This window comes from Pagrus pagrus (assembly GCF_965226575.1).
Source record: "Pagrus pagrus genome assembly, chromosome: 20".
In the NCBI taxonomy this organism is placed as follows: Eukaryota; Metazoa; Chordata; class Actinopteri; order Spariformes; family Sparidae; genus Pagrus; species Pagrus pagrus.
In genome coordinates, this window is record NC_140207.1 from 12,561,029 (window position 1) to 12,580,253 (window position 19,225).

Genomic DNA, 19,225 nt, shown 5'->3' on the forward strand with positions numbered 1-19,225 from the left:
GTTCAAAGTCGCTACGACTGCAAAAAATTATCTCTATTATCGATTAATGTGTCACTTCTTTGTTATTAAAAGGTCCAATATTGTAGAAACTGAGACTTCCTGTCTTTTTTTACTACATAGCAAGTCTAGGTGCTGTTCAAGTCTTGTGAAAGTATCATATTGCTCAATTCACGGAGAAATGCCACAGGGCACATGCGGAAACTGTGCCTTTAAACGACCAGTCAGGACTTTCGTAAGGTTGTGATGTCACTAAGATACAGTCAGTGTCCTCAACCATGCTCCCAGCATGGCCCTGGTTGCAAAAACACCAGCAGGCACTAAAACAGAGCGTTCAGACTAAGAGTGAACAGAGGTGCTGTAGCAATGGTCAGTATGAGAAAAATAATGTGCTTTTTGAACATTATATATAATCTTCAAATTGCTTGCTGACCAACAGTCCAAAACTCAAATGGTAATTGATTTACAAAGACATAAAACAGAGAAAAGCTGCAACATGTCATACTTGAGAAGCTGAAACCAGCAAAGGTTTTGCATTTTTTGCTTAATGAATGACAACAACGATTGATCGATTATCAAAACAGTTTATTCATACATTTTCTGTTGATTGAGTAATCCATTGATTGTCACTGCTATCATAAATATTGTATTATGATGCTCATGAATATTCGGCAGACTAATCCTCTTGCCATGTGTATTCCCTTCAAAATTTGAGATTTTTGACAACCAGTCAGCTCCAGAGTTTATTTCACCAAAGTGAATAATCAGTACAATCCGATCTTTTATCTCTCCCGGCTACCCTTTCACTTTAGTGCTACACAAAGCCCAAGATCACAGAGTCGGACCCGAGAGAAAACCAGAGCAATATCACACTGCACTGCACGCTACAGAGAAAAGAAAAAGATGAATGTCTGTCAGTCTTTCTCCAGCTCTGCTTGGTGTCTATGTACATCTGCTGCTCTGTAGTCCATAATATTAAAGTTACAGCAGGACTCCAGAGGTCTCTTCTCCAGGATGTGTGAAATTACAACATGCACTGACCCAGGCTATTGCACTTTTAATATAAGCTTCACGTCATATGATTTCTGTAGCACAGGGTTATTATCAGATTTATGCAAATACACACATAAGTCAAACAAGAAGACAGACAGGCGGGCACACAGGCAGACAGAATGATGGGAGGGTCGGGGATTGTCGTATTGACTGTGTAAGTAACCATCGGATAATTAGCTCGGTGTGTCAGGAGAGTGTTGATGAGGAACTGTCACCCCAGGATTTGAACAGCGAAAACCATGGCAACGGTGGGTGGCGGTGTTGGTGATGAGAGAGAACAGATATATAAGAGCTGGATACTCCTGAGACTGGGCAGACGATGCAAGACGCAAATTAAAGCTGTGCGATAACGACTCATCTGCCAGCTACCGGTTTCAAAACAAACACATACAGTTATACAGCACAGACATATGCCGGGAGGCAGGCCCAGACAGCCGAGTGGGACTCTACACACGCACACATTCAGACCTGAACTATTTTAATTTATCAGCATCTCTTTTTAAAAAAACAAAAACAAATTAGCCATGGAATAATCCTGCAATGAATGAACCCAGTATATATAAGAGACACCTGAAAAGATCACTAAACATAGTCAGATCAGATGTCCCAAAATAAAACAATGGCTTAAAAATTCATGAGCACAAGCAATAGATATTTGCATATCTATGTATTCTGTTCAAACACAGTGTTTCTGCACAGTTGCTGATAAAGGTCAGGCTACACAACATTATTAGTATTATACTATTGGAAGTGGAGATCAACTCATATGGGTTTTATTAGGGCAGATACCAAAACCAATTATTAGTAACCGAGTGTCAAAATTTAGGATAACCAGTGATGCAATGTAACTAAATACGATTTACTCAAGTTCCGTACTTAAGTACAATTTTGAGTAGAGATTCACCGATCGACCGAAAAAAAACACAATACTGTACAGCCCTATAAAAAGTGTTGGTTAAAAATGGCAGCCTTTTGTCACTCATTAACCAGACCCCACCCTCCCTCTAACTCCGCTCTACGGCAGCCATACTAAATACAGCTGACCTTGGCGACGCTATGTTGTGTGCCCTGCTTTGTCCCAGGGCCCTGCTATAATCAAAGGAGAAACAACAAGAGCGCCAGTGGTTCAGTTGAGTGGTTAAACAGTGTCGGCGCCGGTGTCAAACAAGACGAAAACGAGGCAGATGAAACCGATAGTCTCACCGCTTTTCAATTTGACGAGTCTACATGAAGAAGACAATCGGCCCAGTGAGAGGCTTTTGTGAATCAACTTATGAAAATGTGAATATTGAGAAACAGACTTGCATGAAGCCCAAAACTGATGTCTCCACACATCCTTTGTTCTCTTAATACATTTTAAAAACGGCGCTGTGAAAATAGCCACTCCACTTCATCCAAACTGACTGAAAGAAACTCTTGAAACAAATTGATATGTGCTTTAAATGCTTTGGTTGTGAGAATAAATTGCTTAATTTTTATATCATAATACTTAACACTGAATTATAGGCTTGACTTTGCTGTATCATCAGTATTATCGCTGTGCTGATGCTTCAGCAAATGAGAAGAGGATTACCGGCCCTCAGCATGCTCGTGTTAAAAAAAAACTCTGAGGCTGTAGCACTGCTTTTATCAAACACCAGTAGGGAAGTAGCATGCATCAGACACCTATTTCACTGACCAGATACATTAGAGGGAGCCATCCTGCTCTCCTGTGAGTGCAGCCCTGATCGGACCTCAACACAAAGCCTTTGAGAGCTCCATAATGTATGAGAGCAGCATGCTAAGCCTGAATCACCTTAACCATTTTCCCTCCTCTGCGAGATACTTTTTACCCTGACTTTGACCCAGATCCTTACAGTAGATGACAGTAAATGAGCATTAATGTCGGCACATCAAATTTCCCCTTGGAGACGTCACCATTTTAAGCCTACATTTAACTCTTCGTTCATCATCAGGACCCAAGTGGGTCACATACACGTAGAAATTTCCTTTTTCAGTCATGTTATATCGCACTGGGTACTGTTGTTAACCAATCCAGCTCTGACCAAAGTCAGTGCAGGTACTATGCAAGGGTGAGCCTTTCACTTTGGTTTCAGGTTGTACAGTGTCCCATACACCCTGAGGTTGTTATCTATTCAAGGGCCCCCTAAAGCTGCATCCAAGCTGGGGAGAAGGTCAGTCAAAAGCTGGCTAATCATTTCTCCACTCTGCTGAGAAGTGACAGCAGTCTCCAAGCCTGGTAAAAGGCAGGAGTGGGCTGAGGGACATGCATGAATGCAGCCGGACATAGACAGGCACACACTCCAGTCAGGTGCTTCCCCACTGTCAGATGATATTGAAGAGCCTACAGTGCTAACAGCCTTTGTCCTGCTGGTAGGGAAATAAATCACTTCCTCAATTTCAGAAAACATTCAGCCCTGCAACCCCCTTCTACTGTCTTGTTACCACAGCACACATGAAAGTTGCTGAGTCAATTCTGCCAACCATTGTAATGACAAATATCCTCCTTGGAACCACATTTATTATTGGGTATCTCCAAGTCTAGGCCTGTCACAATAACTTTTATATTTTGACGCAGGATAATGGCGATAAACAACATTATTGTATTGTATTTACGACAGTGGTGTTGCACTCAGAAACTGTGAGGGACGGCATCTCACAATATGCCGATTTTTACATAATGTTGCTTTTATACATTTTTGTTTCACTGACGCTGAAAGACGGGGAAAAGTAGAAAAGTAGAAAAGTTGTCCATTTCCTCTCAAAAAAACAAATACAACAAAACCACCTGACCAAAACACTTTGCTTATGCACACCAAGTCTTATAACAGCAGGGAAAAACAAGCTAGTTATTTTGGCATCATGTTGGTGACATTCTTAAGTAAACACAACGGGCAATATCAAAGTCTGGTCAAGGTTATCTATATACAACAATAAATCCAAAAGATAAGATAAGATATGTACAGCAAATTGATAAAATGGCTGTTCATGTCTTGTGAAGACAACGCTGCACAAACATTGCTATATGCCAGCCTTTGTGGCAGACTTAATAAAGCCAACATAATAGCCTCAGTAGAACAAAGTCTGATATACGACACCTGCGCGACAAGGCTGCCTGTGAAAAATACATGAGACGATGACGCCATTGAGAGAAAAGCTTCAGCGACTCAGAATTCACCTAATAAAAAACAAACAAATGCCACCTACATCACTCCCAAAAACCGCTACAATGTTACAGCACCCATGGTACACGTGATTAGTACTGTACTGTCCTGTATGGAGACTGTGAAGAATAAGTGAGAGGGACAGATGTTATTATATGAGAGAGAAAGGCACAATAACCTCACAGCTTCAGGTGACTGTGTGTGACGGAGAAGCCCGGATAAACAAACACACACACACACATCTAGACTGAAAGACGGCAACATCACACTCAGTAGCTGAACTTGACAGTGAGCAGAGATGGGTTTCTGCAGCACATTATATAATGCATGTTTAAAAAGGGGCTTATCAGTGATCCCTTCAATCACACTTACACTGAGCTACAGCAAAAGCTGATCATGGCTTAGATATCAAGTGCACAATGGTGTAGTCAGCCTCTTAGGATGCAAATGTGCAGCTGTGGTAGATACGGCTGATGAATCAGCAAGGGAAGTATTTGGGAAGCTTGAGCCAAAGGTTAGAAGTAGGATTGTTGCAGGGCTACCAGTTCAAATCCCTCGAATATCTGGCGGAAAATCTGAGCTGAGTGAAGGAGAAATGTGCTACCCTCGTGCTGCGCTTACTACCAAAATCCCCGGAGCAATGCCGTTTACACCCTATTGCTCCAAATGTTAGTTTATGTATCTGGATAAAAGTAAACAGCGTTGCTAAAACATCTGTATGCATATTTATTAAGCCCTCACTGAATAAATAAACACGATGGAGAGGCTAAAACTATACTGTGTATACAGATGATGCATTTTAAAAAAATACAACATCCATTAACACATACAAGCAGAATGATAGTCTACTTCCATTATGTATCACATCAAAGTCCCACTGCTTCTCGCAGCTGCATCACAAAACAACCTGCTCCCCGTCTCTCACTGCCGACGAGAGCGGCTCGCAGGCTAACTCCAGTCTCCTTCTTCCTGGGCGCCACCCTGCCTTGAGTGGCGTGACAAAGCATTCCTCAGCCAGCAGGAGCAGCACAGCACCCTGCTGGGAGTGTCCGCCACAGGGAGGACAGCTCGCCGGAAACATTAACACAGGAATCACAGGTCCCATCTCCACCCCTGGTGTGTCTGAGCTCATGTAAGTCGCGCTTGTGCAAAATTGCACAAAGCAAATGTAACTCCATCAGTTACATGTAGCACAAAAGACTGAGAATTTTTCCTGATTTGGAAAATTATGGATTCATTTTGATTAATCTGTCAATTATTTCCTTGTTTAATCGAGTAGTTGTTTGGTCTGTAAAATATCAGAGGATGGTGAAAAATGTTGATTAGTGTTTCCCAAAGCCCAAGAAGATGCACAAAGATATTCAGTTTACTGTCATAGGAGTAAAGAACCAGAAAATATTCAACAAAAACACTCAAAATACTCAAATTTAATAATTACCAAAAAAGATGGCAATTAATCTAAGAGTCGACAGTTAATCATTTAATCGATTTACTTTTTTGGTGGAGCGAACCACAGTAACAGGAAAAATATACTCTGACATAACCGAAACACATCTGCTCTCCAATTAAATGTTCCCTGTGGAGGTTTCAACCCTTAGTAGTGCTATGGAGTTTACATTGCAGTGTACATTAGGACATGTGTGTTTGGACAGCCAAACACTATTCAACTGATCAACAATACGCCAGCAAAGGCAGGGAAGGAGAGGACTGCTAGCAGGTCAACAGGGATGTAAACATTGCATGATTTACAATACCTTTTTAAGAAACAGCTTTGCAAATGTTTTATGAGGAAGTAAATGCATTCAACACATTTGTTACCTCAAGGAGACACATAATGTATTCTGGTGAGTAACACACAATGTAAACATAACTTTGAGTGTTCACACTTAGTAAAGAGGATTTTAATTTTGTTGAGGACAAAGTCTCAAAGTCAAAGACAAATGCTTTCATAACTTGTTCATTTTAATCTGTTATTTTTAATATATAACACAGGTCCATAATACAGCTGCACATTGTCCGTGCAGTCTAAAGTAAGACCTAATTATTTTTGTAAACCAGTAAAATTTTGTTACACTGGATGATTGTTAAACTTGGCAGATTACCATGTAAATGTGACCTGCATCACAGCTTTCCAACAGTGTTTTCAGTTTTGCTGTTAAGTGTGAAGCTATTGTGAAAGAAAGTTTGGACAGGATTTAAATTTTTGTCAAGGGTATGACCAAATACACAAGTCCAAATGTGGTAAACCGGCAGCAGCTCATCTGAGGTGCAGTACATTTGCAGAATGTTGTGTAAATAGAGGCAAAGCGACCATTACCTCGACCCAAGGGGGCTCTGCCCGCTGGCGCATGCTGTCAATGTGGACACTTCATTTAAAATATCCGGCTGCTATTTAATTGTTCATGCAGCCCTGCACTTCTCTTGCAAAGCTGTGTGTCAGGAATAGCTTCCTCTTTTTTTAAGTGTACAAAATAGGTTGGTAAAAAGTGATCAACCCTCATATCTTATAAATCAAAAGGTTGGAAAACAAGATATCTCTTTCCAAAAGCCCAACAAAGAGCTGTTCAACAACAAGTACCCCTATCCACATACTGGACTCTCCTCAGCTCATCTGAGCGGTATAATTATTCAGAGTAGACTTCAACAGCGTGTAAAGCAGGGAGAGCCACGCGATGAAAAGCCTGGGAGGCTGCGCACACCTGGGTAAATATTATTGCTGACTAAAACTCATGAATCAACACTAATTCAATAAGTAGACATTCTGCCAGCAAGATGTTCACACACAGAATCACAATAAAAAAAACAGATACAGTGCACACAAACACATTTAATGCGCATGCACAAACACCCAAAAATCTCATGAGGGCTCTAACATTTCATCAATTAAGCCACAGCAGAGCCTGCACACGGCTGCTCCACTGGCAGGGAGGGACGGCGATAAACAGACGGCTCTCCGGAGACGCTCTGCAGTACGTCACAAGACAGCAGCAAGAAAACAGCACGCTGGGAGGGGACAGCAGGTTCAGAGACAGAGTGAGGGGAGGAAAGGGACAAGGACGAGGCTGGCTTCCAAAACAAATCTGCTATATAAACCTGTCTCTCAGCAGCTCTGTGGTTTGTGTCCACGTGCTGTACGAGTGTGTACGTGTAGGTGCTCATATTACAAGGCTTCTAGAGGGAGACAGTATGCGAGGTCTTATTTTAACACTTTAGTGAGGCATGTTTTGGTTCTCTCTGTGCATTAAAATCTAGTACCACAGTGCGAACAGAAGAAAGAAAGAAAGAAAGAAAGAAAGAAAGAAAGAAAGAAAGAAAGAAAGAAAGAAAGGGAGGAGTACAGAGAATGAAAAATGGAAAGGAATTCAATGCATCCTAATTATTTCCTGCCCGTTGGGTGGGTCAACAGTCTGCAATATGATAATAACTCCTTCCTAATGGGCTTCCAACAATCTCTACACTTATACACAAACAGTAGGGGTTAGAGGGCATTCCCTGACTCAGTTTCCATCACCTAAGTGAGAAGCTGGACACTGAGAAAGGGCATCCAGCCTCCTGCAGTAGCATTTCCATTTCAAAGAGCTTAGAGCCCATCTGCATTTGGCAAGGGTCCCATGCTTGGCTCTTACCACTCCGCACGCAGTGATCAGCTTAAAATTCAATCCAGTGTCAGAATGTTTTTCACCTCAGTAAAACACGGTGGTCAGGTAACTGTGTGTTTACAGATATAGACCATGTGGGAGGTGCAACCAGGTAAACAAAAGAAGATATGTGTGTGTGGTGGGACAGAAATGCACTGAGGAGACAAGAAAAGAAACCTCTGGACTCAGATGGACATAAACTGTGGCTTTATGATGGTGCAAGATGCAAAAAATAAAGTTTTATCTCCATTCAGAGCCCAACACTGACCCCATTATGAAAGCCATGAACATTATTACGTCTCTGGTGTATTCATTAATCAAGCAGCAGTATTTTTGCAGACAGTTGTAATAAGCTAATGTCCATAGGCATAACACTAAAGACTATACTGCCGCTTTGCTTCACTGAGATAGGCTAATCTGAGGATGAATCTATGTGTAGGTGTCTACCTTCAGCTCCAACCAAACAAACACCAAACAAGGGGCAGCTGCGACCACCACAGAGAGCCTGAGAAAAATCAGACCCCTGACATTTCTATTGTCTGGGCTGAAAGGAAAGGTTGCACAGCAGTAATTACATTTGGAGGGTAAGAAGGAAACACTGTCAGAGGTTGTCTGGGCTACCTAATCGTGTGCATGCTCATGCTTGTGTGTGAACGTAGCGCACACACACAGGAATGAGCATGTGCGCGTGTGTGTCCAACCAACCCCCTCATTCGCACTTGCATAAGCCTGTGTCTAATCAATAGTCTCACTCCCATGGCTGATTCAAGGCTCTCATTTTCTCGCCAAAAAGTCACTAAGCACTCGGCCTCCACAAGGCCTTGATTACTCAGCTGTTGGCTTTGTTATTGAGATGAATTCATCTTTAATAACTTCGCTGCCGACACATGATTTGGCACTTTTCTGCTTCAACACTGTGAATTGCACTTTCTGTCTTCTGCAATGGGGTTATTGTTATTGTGCAGGACCGTGCTGCATAAGCTGGAGATAGTGAGCTAGTGGAAGATAAATGTGTGTACTATGAACTGTGTCCTCCACACTTTAGTCAGCCAAAGTGTCCCTTTCTCATCCAACCTGCACTCTTTTAGGTCCCAGCATGCTTTGCGGTAGAGCATGACGGATACTGGATTTTTCTCTGGCTGATGCCGATACTAATATTACGGAGAAAAAAATTCTAATATTGACATATCAACCAATATTCATATATATACACACACACACACACAAAATATATACATAAACACATTTTCTTTGCAATGGTCCCTAAAAAGTGGGTAATGGAGGCAGGATATTTTATTGTCCAAAATGACATCTATACTATAAACAATCAACTTCACTGGTGATTTAATATTACAAATTACCCCAAGGTAAAGATCTGTATTATGTCCTGTAAAAAATTATGTTTTCTTTTTTAATCAGACAGCAGATATACGGCGATAGAAATATATCTGTGATAGGCCAATATCGGCAATAATATCGACTTAGCGACAAGCTATGATTGAGTAAAAACATGTCCTCAGAGCTCTATGTTAGACTACTGAAGCTGAAGGATTTTGTAGTTGGATTGCACAACATTGGAAAAAATGACATTTTCATATTTTGGTTTTCTGTGATATATATTGCGATATGCAGATACCAGATAACCTCAACTTTAATAGCTAGCATTGCTTACAGCCCTCTGAAGCCTACGAACATTGATACATACAACATGTTTTTTCATCTTTTTTCCATAAGCCCAGATAGCTAGTTGTGTACCTTTAAAGGATTTAAACCCACCATGGCCCTTTACATTTCAGAGAACCCATCATATTGTAAAATTTGCATTCAACTTGTAAAGTGAACATTACAGCGTTTCATTAATTCATGAAGATCTAGGTCAGAAAGTGAAGCCTTGGAAGTGCAGCTGCTGCGTCAGTTATTATAACGCTGGACTGTGCACCGGAAATAACACCTATACATGTTTCCCCAGCAACCTCCCCAGTGACCTCCTCAGGAAATTTGTGGATATTTATCAAAATAAAGTGTCGCATGAAGTCACAAAGTACTGTTGGAAATTCCCAAACCACAGACGGGACAATGTCAGTCCCCCTGGTTGGTTCACCGCTTTACTCTGTTGAAGTTACATTACTTACAACCTTAAGTGCCTTTCCACAAAGCCATTACACCAAGGATATAGACACTGATATTGTAGAAAAATGCATTTTGATTTCAGTTCAATTTAAAGTTCTTAATTTCTTAAAAAACATTGCCTCCTTCTTTGCAGGCCTTCCTCTTTTTGAACTGCCTCTTCCTCCCTTGATCCCCCTGGCTAATGGTGATGTATTACAGCTTGGTTCCAACTTTCCTTAGATGAATGCAAATGTTAGATGAATACAAGATAGATAATACAAGTAAATACAAGCACCATGAGATGAAACAGAAACAGAGAGGGATAGAGAGAGGGAGAGAGGGGAGGGTTTCTTTTCATTTGCCTCATCTGTCTGCAGTATAATTAATTTATCACCTATCCCAGGACTGAAGGAGGCACCATTGGAGAGAAATGATGTATTATGTATGGACGTATCAGGGTAAGAAAATACATTTTAAAAAAATCAGACTCCTCCTTCTAAATTCTAAACCGTCTCTTCTGTATAGATAAAAGGATTATTTATGCTTTCAGAGTGAGCACTGGCCCTGCCATGTTGACTACTCCACTGCTCATTATCTGAATACCAGTCAACCTTTGGGGTTACAAGCAGCTTAAGTGTCTGCACTTAGTCTGGAGGGGAGAAACGAGACAGAAACCAGGCACGGGGCTTCACCCTTTCTCATTTCTCGCTTTACTTCAGGGCAACATAGCAGTAGACTTCATTGTGGAATAATCTATATCAACACATGAAGTGTACCTTTTTAATCACATATAGCAGCTCTCCTGCCCTACTCTAACCATCTTCATGAAACAACAGACTAGTGCTAAAAGGTGTTGAAATCAATCTTGATATTTAATTAGGCTTAATCCCTCTTGCCCGTCAGAACAGAGTTTTAAGGTGTAGTGGTTGAAATCTCCCCCCATGAAAAGGGACAATCCTTCAAGACCCTCATACATCATGAGTTTTCGTAAATGGTGTTTATGTAAACAGACGTTTACATCTTCAGCTATTTTGAGTTACTATGGCAATCCTGGTATTATCATATTGCCATTTATCTGTTGAGGTAAAAGAACACAGACAATCGCTTGCTATTTTTTCACAACTTCAAGCTTAATCAGTCATCACATAAAAAAAGGATCCTTGCTTCATTACCTGATCACAAGCAATGTTTTATAAGCTAACATTAGCAACCCGTGCTCCTAGCCTGCCAGTCTGCACAGATATTAGAGGAACAATACCAAAGGCAGCAACTTCGCTGCTGGACTTTCGTTAAATTTCAGTTGTCATATGCCGTCAAAGGGCGGGAATGCAACATTGAGATACATCAGAAACATAGCTAGCTACTGAGACATCAGGACACTAATAGCAATCATTTTATGCTTGTTATAAAGAAAAGGACAACAATACATTTAAATGACAGAGAGTTCTCAAACCCTCGGTTTGAAGTTTACCTTGTGAGGCAGCTGGATTTGCAATATCACAGTTATGTAATTACGCAAATCCATTTTGCCAGACTTCAAGCTATACACTTGGGACCGGTCAAAAAATGATCGGACCAATCAGCATCCTTTGAGGAAATAGAGGCGGCAGTTACAGGTGTGGTTGAGATGTGATGATGGCAAGAAGCAACTGCTAGCTTGTAAACAATGGCGGCCCCCGAAGAGGTTAGCGTGGATGCACTGCTGAAAACATACCTGACCATCTTCAGTAAGAGTTTGATTTAGCAACGGGCTGAGCTAGTAGAACTAAACTGTCAACTACTGTTGATCTGATTGGTTGAACTTGATGGTTACAGATGGTTCATCGTAGTATTTTTTGAAAGCACCTGCCCATTTCCAAACAGTTTCTAGCGGCTCTTTCCCAGATGGATTTCAACAAACCTTTTAGTGAAACAAACCATCTGGCGTGTCAGGTCAGTTCGAAGTGTGCCCCCTGAAAAACCTCCATTTGGAGAGCCAAGTAGCCCTAACACTTCCCCCTACCCTTCTATCCCAGCAAGAATCGGGGCTCCAGGGAAAAACAAAAAACATTTTTGGGGAGGTGTGCTGTGTTCCTCTGAAGCACGATAACTGGGAGTAGTCACTCTTGCCGACACTGAGTTAGATCCCATAGCCTATGACTTCAGTGGTGCCATTCCTTCGACACACAGCTCCCCACACTTGCAAGAGCAGCTCCAGTCTTTGTGGCACAGGAGCCTTCAGTGTTGACAGGCTTTTACTTGTGAATTAATCAGATAAATGCTGATTTGGACGTCGATTACGATGGCAACAGTAGAAGCTTTGAAGCTTCTTTGGACTTTTTACTGTTGCTTGGACAAAACAGGCATTATTTTGGACATCATCTTTGGCTGAGAACTCTCAATAGGATTTTAATCACTACTTAACAAACGTTAATGATCAATGGATTCATAAATAATGTAAATAAACATTTGCTGCAGCCCCACAACAGACAAGAAGGGCAGACACTACCACAAAGCATTTCGGGCTTCTCTGACAGAAACTAGTCCATCTAGTCTGGTCTCTATTTGTTTGTAGCTCCGCTGTGGAAGATGTCTTTCATACTTTTAAGAGGTTAAACTGAGGTTAAACACAGCCTCAGGATAACTCATCTAGTGCAAAGAACATTTACAGCAGCCTTACAAATAAGGGTGACGTGAAAATGTAGCTGATGGCTGCCACCTCTTCCCTCCTTTACACGTTCTCATCCCCCAGCAATGCCTAAGTTTCATCAGCAGGTTCACTGGTGTGCCACCGCTGCATGGAAATCAGAATGAAACTGCCTGACTTCAACTTCTAGGTTGATAAATTTGTGTCAGGAAGGATGCTGGTAAAAAGATTGTCAGGTACACAAATCAGTGAAGCTTTTATTATTCAGTAAGTGCGCTACACTTTTTTGGGAAGGCTGTGTGGGTCTTCAGGGAGTCATGGTGCAAACCTTGATTAACAAACGGCATCATTTATAGCCTGGTGCTTATCATGGGCAAGCATGTGGTGACTATGATGCAGCTTATCATGGGGAAGCAGCACGTGTTTGCCATCCTTAATGATCTGAGATACATTTGTCCCATTGGCTTCCCCGCTAGATTTGCCTACCCTTAAGAAAAGACAACCCGGGCAGGCAGTGGCTTTGAGTTTGGTGCAAAAGAGCAGCTTGCAAACTCTTGTCGATGTTTGTGTGTTTACAGCAATTCTGTTCAAGGTTATTTTGACCTTGGATGTTTTGCCACTCAAATGCCATGGCATTACTTGAACCTGTCAGATAATGTGGTTTGTGTTTGGTCTAAATCAAATTTTACAGTGAAGGAAAAATTTCTCAATGCTGAAAGCAAAAGAACTTTATGTTGCAGACGATCAAGTAAGGAAATGACTTAAATTCTGCATCTTGAACTCAAAAACAACTGATTCCCGGGTCTCTGCAAATGAAAACACATATCAACCGAGGGAATTAAAGTAATGGAACAATCTGACAGCATATCTTAGAATCGCTAACAATTTTTAAACGGATTAACCAAATGTTTGGGAGCGCAAGAATCATCCAAAAGCTAGAAAAGCTATGATAACAAAACACACAACAACATTTAAGAGAATTTAATATCTGCAACAGACCTCACATTTTAAAGAAGGATAATCTTGATGAATTTAGAGCAGGAGGACTAATCGAATCAATTAAAGAAAGCAAACATTACCATTATAGTGTGCCAAAACTCAGCGAACCATGTCAATATAGCTGCTAGCTCCTGGTTTATTATAATTTCTTCTCTCATAACCACCCCATGTTGCAAAACATTCAGATTTAATGAATGTCAAACCCCGCAGACCATCAGGAACACACCACAGGCACTCAAACCATCAATATCTCCGAGCAAGCAAGCAAGCAAGCCGACAAGCCAATTGACATCAACAGTAATGCTTGCTCACAAACATAACTTTTTGGCATAAATTCACACACTGCTCTCACATACAGCCCAAACAAGCACTGTGATTTGACTGCTCAGCGTGAAACAGGTGAAGTAAACAAGTTTCTAATGAAGAAAGTCGAGCATTTAGAAGCTATGAGAGCCTGATGTTTTTCTCAAAAGTTGATGGAGCAATCCAGGACCTAAAAACCACTGAATAAATGGATTTAATTAGGTGGCAACTAAGCTTTATCCAACTGGATGTCCCTGTCGTTCTGTGTCTCTTAGCCATGCTATTTAACTGCTATTGTGATTTTAGATGACAAAGCTTCGGACATAGTGGAGTTCCCTTTCCAGTGGCTGCTTCAAGAGTGTTGATAAAATATGCATCTGCGGGTTATGGAAATTGAAGGGAGGCATCAACAATGCAGCAGCAACAGGTTTCCAGGCTGCTGTGACCTCTGCAAGTGACCCTCAGATCATACACCTTATGGGCAGAGATAATGAGCAATGTGCTCAGCAGGACTCATCTCCTTAAGCGACTACTAGCCTGGAAACGAGTCCTCACTCCTCTTAGCATGCCAGCCTGTACAGAGACGCTTAATTTAGCTTTTTACATTCACAGTATGACAGCACAGCCACATAAACTTCTCAAGCTGGAGAGGACAGGTTGGTTTTACAAACAATGGGACCATCCACAAAGCCAGCATCATATCAAGTTAGCAACGCGTGACAACAATGAACCAAAGCCTTTGTGTTGGCTTCTAAGAGGTGGTAGGCATATACAGCCTGCGGGCCTTTGATACTGTGAGTTAACTGTCAGTCTTACCCTCCTTCTGACAGCTCCCCTCAAAGAAGCAGACGGTGTGATCCAAAGATAACAGGACCTGCACCGCTGCAGTTTAGAGTGTGTGAGAAATTGAGATGATGTTCTTTTTGGGGGGGAAACTGCTGAGTGACATTTTGATAATCCAAGAGAAAGGTCAGTTCAGTTGCAAGGAAGGTGGGCTGTCTGTCAAAGGTAGCCTAGGCAGAACCTTTTACCTCATATCTGCAACCAAAAAACAAAATGGGCTTCTACAATATATATATATATTTATATACACACATACACACGAGTGTAAATCTGTATGAAAAGCTAAATAAAAATACCAACTTGTATTATGCAACGTACTACTCAAACAATACCTAGTTTTAAACAGTGTCAACTTTCAGTGACAGCAAAGAGACTCTGGCACTCTCTCTGAGATGTCTCAGAGCCCCAAGAGCTAGGGGGGATTATGTAAGTCACTCAGTATACTAGGTCACCCAGTCGTTTTTGATATGCACTACAACTGTAGAGCTGCTACGCTCATTCCCGAGAATCTCATTTCAAAGATTTTTGATGTACAGCTGAGTCCCAATGTGAAGTTAAAATCAACACAGTGACGAGATTTTTTCTACTATTTCATTGATGCACTGTAATGCTGCACAGTAGTTTTACATGAGTAGTGGTCTTTCCTTTTCTGACCTGAGAGGACCTCCAACAACTGACTGTGTGACTGATTGTGCTTTTTAAAGGGGAAGTACACACTAAAATAGAATTTGGTCTCAAAGGTCCAGCAGGTAAAAATGGAAAATAATATTCAAAATATGTTTTCATTAGTGTACAATCAAAGTTTTTGTTACCTTAGAAAGGACCTTTTACATTTACAGAGTAGGGCTGCAATGATATGATATATTCACGGTACAGTAACATCTCAGAAAATATCATGGTTTCGTGGTATCACACAATTATAATTATTATTGTCAATTACAATGACCCTGACAGGAATTAAAACAGAAGGGTTATTTTTGTTGATTTTTGATACTTTCACAAAATATTATGTCCGGACAAACATGTCATTTCCTATAAACTTGAAATATACATTTTTTTAAATAAAAAATTCTAAGATATAATTCAATGCTGTAGACAAGCAAACTTACGAGGTATGATAACAGCTGATTATCATACCAGGGTATGCCTTGAAAACCTGTATACAGCTGTACCCCCACAACAGAAGGAGGGGGTCCTCTTCCACGGGGATTGTCATGTTTCTACAGTAACCCAGAACGGACAAACCTGACTCTGGCTCTAGAGAGGTCCTTTCGCATTTTTTTATATTTCTTTTGAGTCGAGAGATATTTTGTTGGTTGCCATCTCCAACCACCCAACTAGATGCCATTAAATCCTACACTCTGGACCTTTAACTGGTGAATCTTAATCAGCAGCATAGAGACAGACAATAGTGATGATGTCATCTACAGAAGAAATATATGGAGCTGCTCGATAAGCAGTAAATAATGGAATAACTATTCAGATGCTATATGACAGTCAGTAGCCATGGTGGTTTTATTGGTTACTGGGTTTTGTTCTGACTCACTTTCAGTTGCAATAAAACCCACAGGGTGTGTAGCAGATTCATTTACGAAAGGACAGAGTTTCACCTGATGACATCACCAATTCATGACTTCATGCTCAGATTCCCTTGTAGATCTATATTAGAAAAAAGCTCACTCACTCAATGAAGGCTAACCACTCACAGCATTTATTTTCTGTTGATCCACAGACAATAAGGAGGGGGGGGGGAAAACATATCACTTGTGTGGGTGGTTGGCTTTTATAAAACACCAGAGCAAGCCTTGACAAATACAGTACAGTTGGTGTATTTAGCCTTCAAGGCCATTGCAAAACCCCCCCAAACAGCTGAATGAGCTGATAAAAGAAGCAACTGTGGAGCAGGTAGGATGTTTGGCTGCTGCACAACATGGACCCATTGTGTCTCTGGCAGTGTCATGTTACTCCCCTTGCAGGACAAAACCCAGCTTGTTCCAAGACACAGAAGAGATTAAAACAAGTCTGACGCGGAGAACAAAAACAAAGGGGAAAGCTTTTAACAGCCATGATCCTGTGTGAATGTGTGTTTTGTCCAACCTGCTTTAAAATGGTTTATGTATTTTTTAAAAAGTAGTCACTCCCAAGGACGTGTTTTACGAAAAATACACCTGCTAACGAATAGTTTAATTAAGCTAGCACATACAGTTCAGCTAAAAGCGGATGTTTATTGATCTTGACTTCAATATAAAAGCGCCGTCTATGTGATAACGGCTGACGGGGGTGTAGTTATTGTTGAGATAGTCTGTAAATTCATATTATCACACCTTAACAATATACTAACTTCTTCTACTTTGGTGTTTCCAGTATTTGTCGCTTTGTTCACTATCACGTGCCCTCTCCTTGTAACTTTATTTTCTAGTTTTAACCGGAAGTCGTTGCCTCCGATTTCCGACATCTTGATTTTGTTCTAGCATAGAGGTGCTACTGACAGCTGTCACCGTCTGCCGTCACTCTCCCGACTTTACATGTTGTTTTACAACAGAATAATAAAGAAGAGAGCCAGGAGCGTTTAATGATCAACCTGGCTAATGAATAAAAGATATAACAAACGAACAAACAGGTCTTCCAACACTCCCTGCACAGCTACGTCTGCTGTGTACCAGGAAGAGACACAAACACCTCACCTTTATGGGGTTAAACGTGTGAAATTAAGCGGTGTCTGTAAATGTAGCCGACACTTGACGAGTGTGTGATGTGTGGCTGTGGGTTAGCACGATATTGAGGGAAGACAGAGCCGCTAACAACTTTGTTTTCAGCCCGGTTGTCCGGCCTGTTCTCACAATCGCTACTAGTTTCGCAGCATCGGCTCAGCGTTGCAAACACCCACCCCTCCTGCACCATTTCCGTGTTTAATACGGAATCGTTCCCACGGAGCCCGGTGCCACGTCAAGTAAATACGCAGGGTTTTTTTGTTTTGCTGAAATAAAACGCGAGGCACTAAGTGGGCAACCACGGCAGCCGGTGTTTGATGAATGGAAAATACGCTGCGACATTGTTGAGGAACAACCGGGTTAATAAGTGAAAGGGTGCATGACGTGTCTAAATCAATGAGTCCAAGACAGCCAAAAAGCGTGATGCTAAAAACAACACAACTCACCTAGTGCCACCTCGCAGGCTTTGCGCAGTTGTGAGTGGTGAGCCTTTTTCACCTCCTTGTCGGCCAGGATCTTTTCCAAAGCTCGTGTGAGGAACATGTTTTTCGTCTTTTTGCCCTCAAACATGTCGCACCGGAATTTGGGGCGAGGTGTGCCTGGTCCCAGTGGAGGGGAGGGGAGAGGGCTGCAGCCGCCGCGGAATGGAGATGTATTCCCTTTACAAATGTCAGCCGCAGAGCCCCTAACAGACAAACATAAATAAACACGGAAGGTGGGGTAAATCCCTCAGATTTCCATTAACGACCTGCCTCCTGCGCCATGTTGGAGAGAGGAAACGACGTCACGTACGTTTTGAGAGCGGCCGCAGTGAGGCAGCAGGGAGAGAGAGAGGGAGAGAGAGAGGGAGGAGAGGAGAGGAGAGGAGGGGTGTCATGAGTGTAGTCTTACAGCTCAGCTCTCCCCTCACATGCATAAGCCCACATGATCTTATTAAACTTCCATGTAAAATAACTGCCATTAATATATGCATGTTATGAATTAAACCGAGCTTCAAAATGTGCACGATTTCTCCTTATTTTTTTCTTTCTTTGCTGAATAAATCATGTCACATTTACAGTAAAACGTGGAATATGTGCACATTATACAGTGGGCTACTTATGTGTGAGATGTAAGAGCATTTGCTTAAGCCCGCATATTGTTGAATACGTGGCAGAGAAGAAAAGATAAGCCTATTTGTAGTTCTTATATTATCATGATATAAAATAAAGACATGTCTTCTTCCAGCATTTGGAAATATTATTGATTTAAACACATCCGATTCTTTTCCTAGTTCATATTTATTAAATGTCTTTTTTCCACTTGACAGTCGTCTATCACGTTTTTATCTACCACAGGGGCATCCAAGTTTGCTGTGTTTTTCACCAGTGCTCCTCCTACCCATGGCTGAATAAGTAATATTTTATTTCTATTAAATATAATCAGAAAAAACACAATCTTAAAACATTAGTAACCCAGGTTTTTCCTTAAAAAGTTCCTACTGTCCACAATAATATGATTACAAATGCGTGAACTATGTCCTGCAATTTCTTGTGAAACATAAAATATTCAGATACTGTGAAAATGAATATTTGCCCTCCCATTTGTAACATTATTTTGCAAATATCTTTATGTCTGTTTATTTAATCCATCACTTTGCTTAGAGCTTCACCTCACCTATGACTGTGCGTACCCACATGTTTAGTATTGCTGAGCTGCCTTTTGCAGCCTTGGGCAACATTTAGCAAAGTCCAACAGAAAATACATCCAGGAAATCTGGCAATTTGACAGCACGGATTTGGC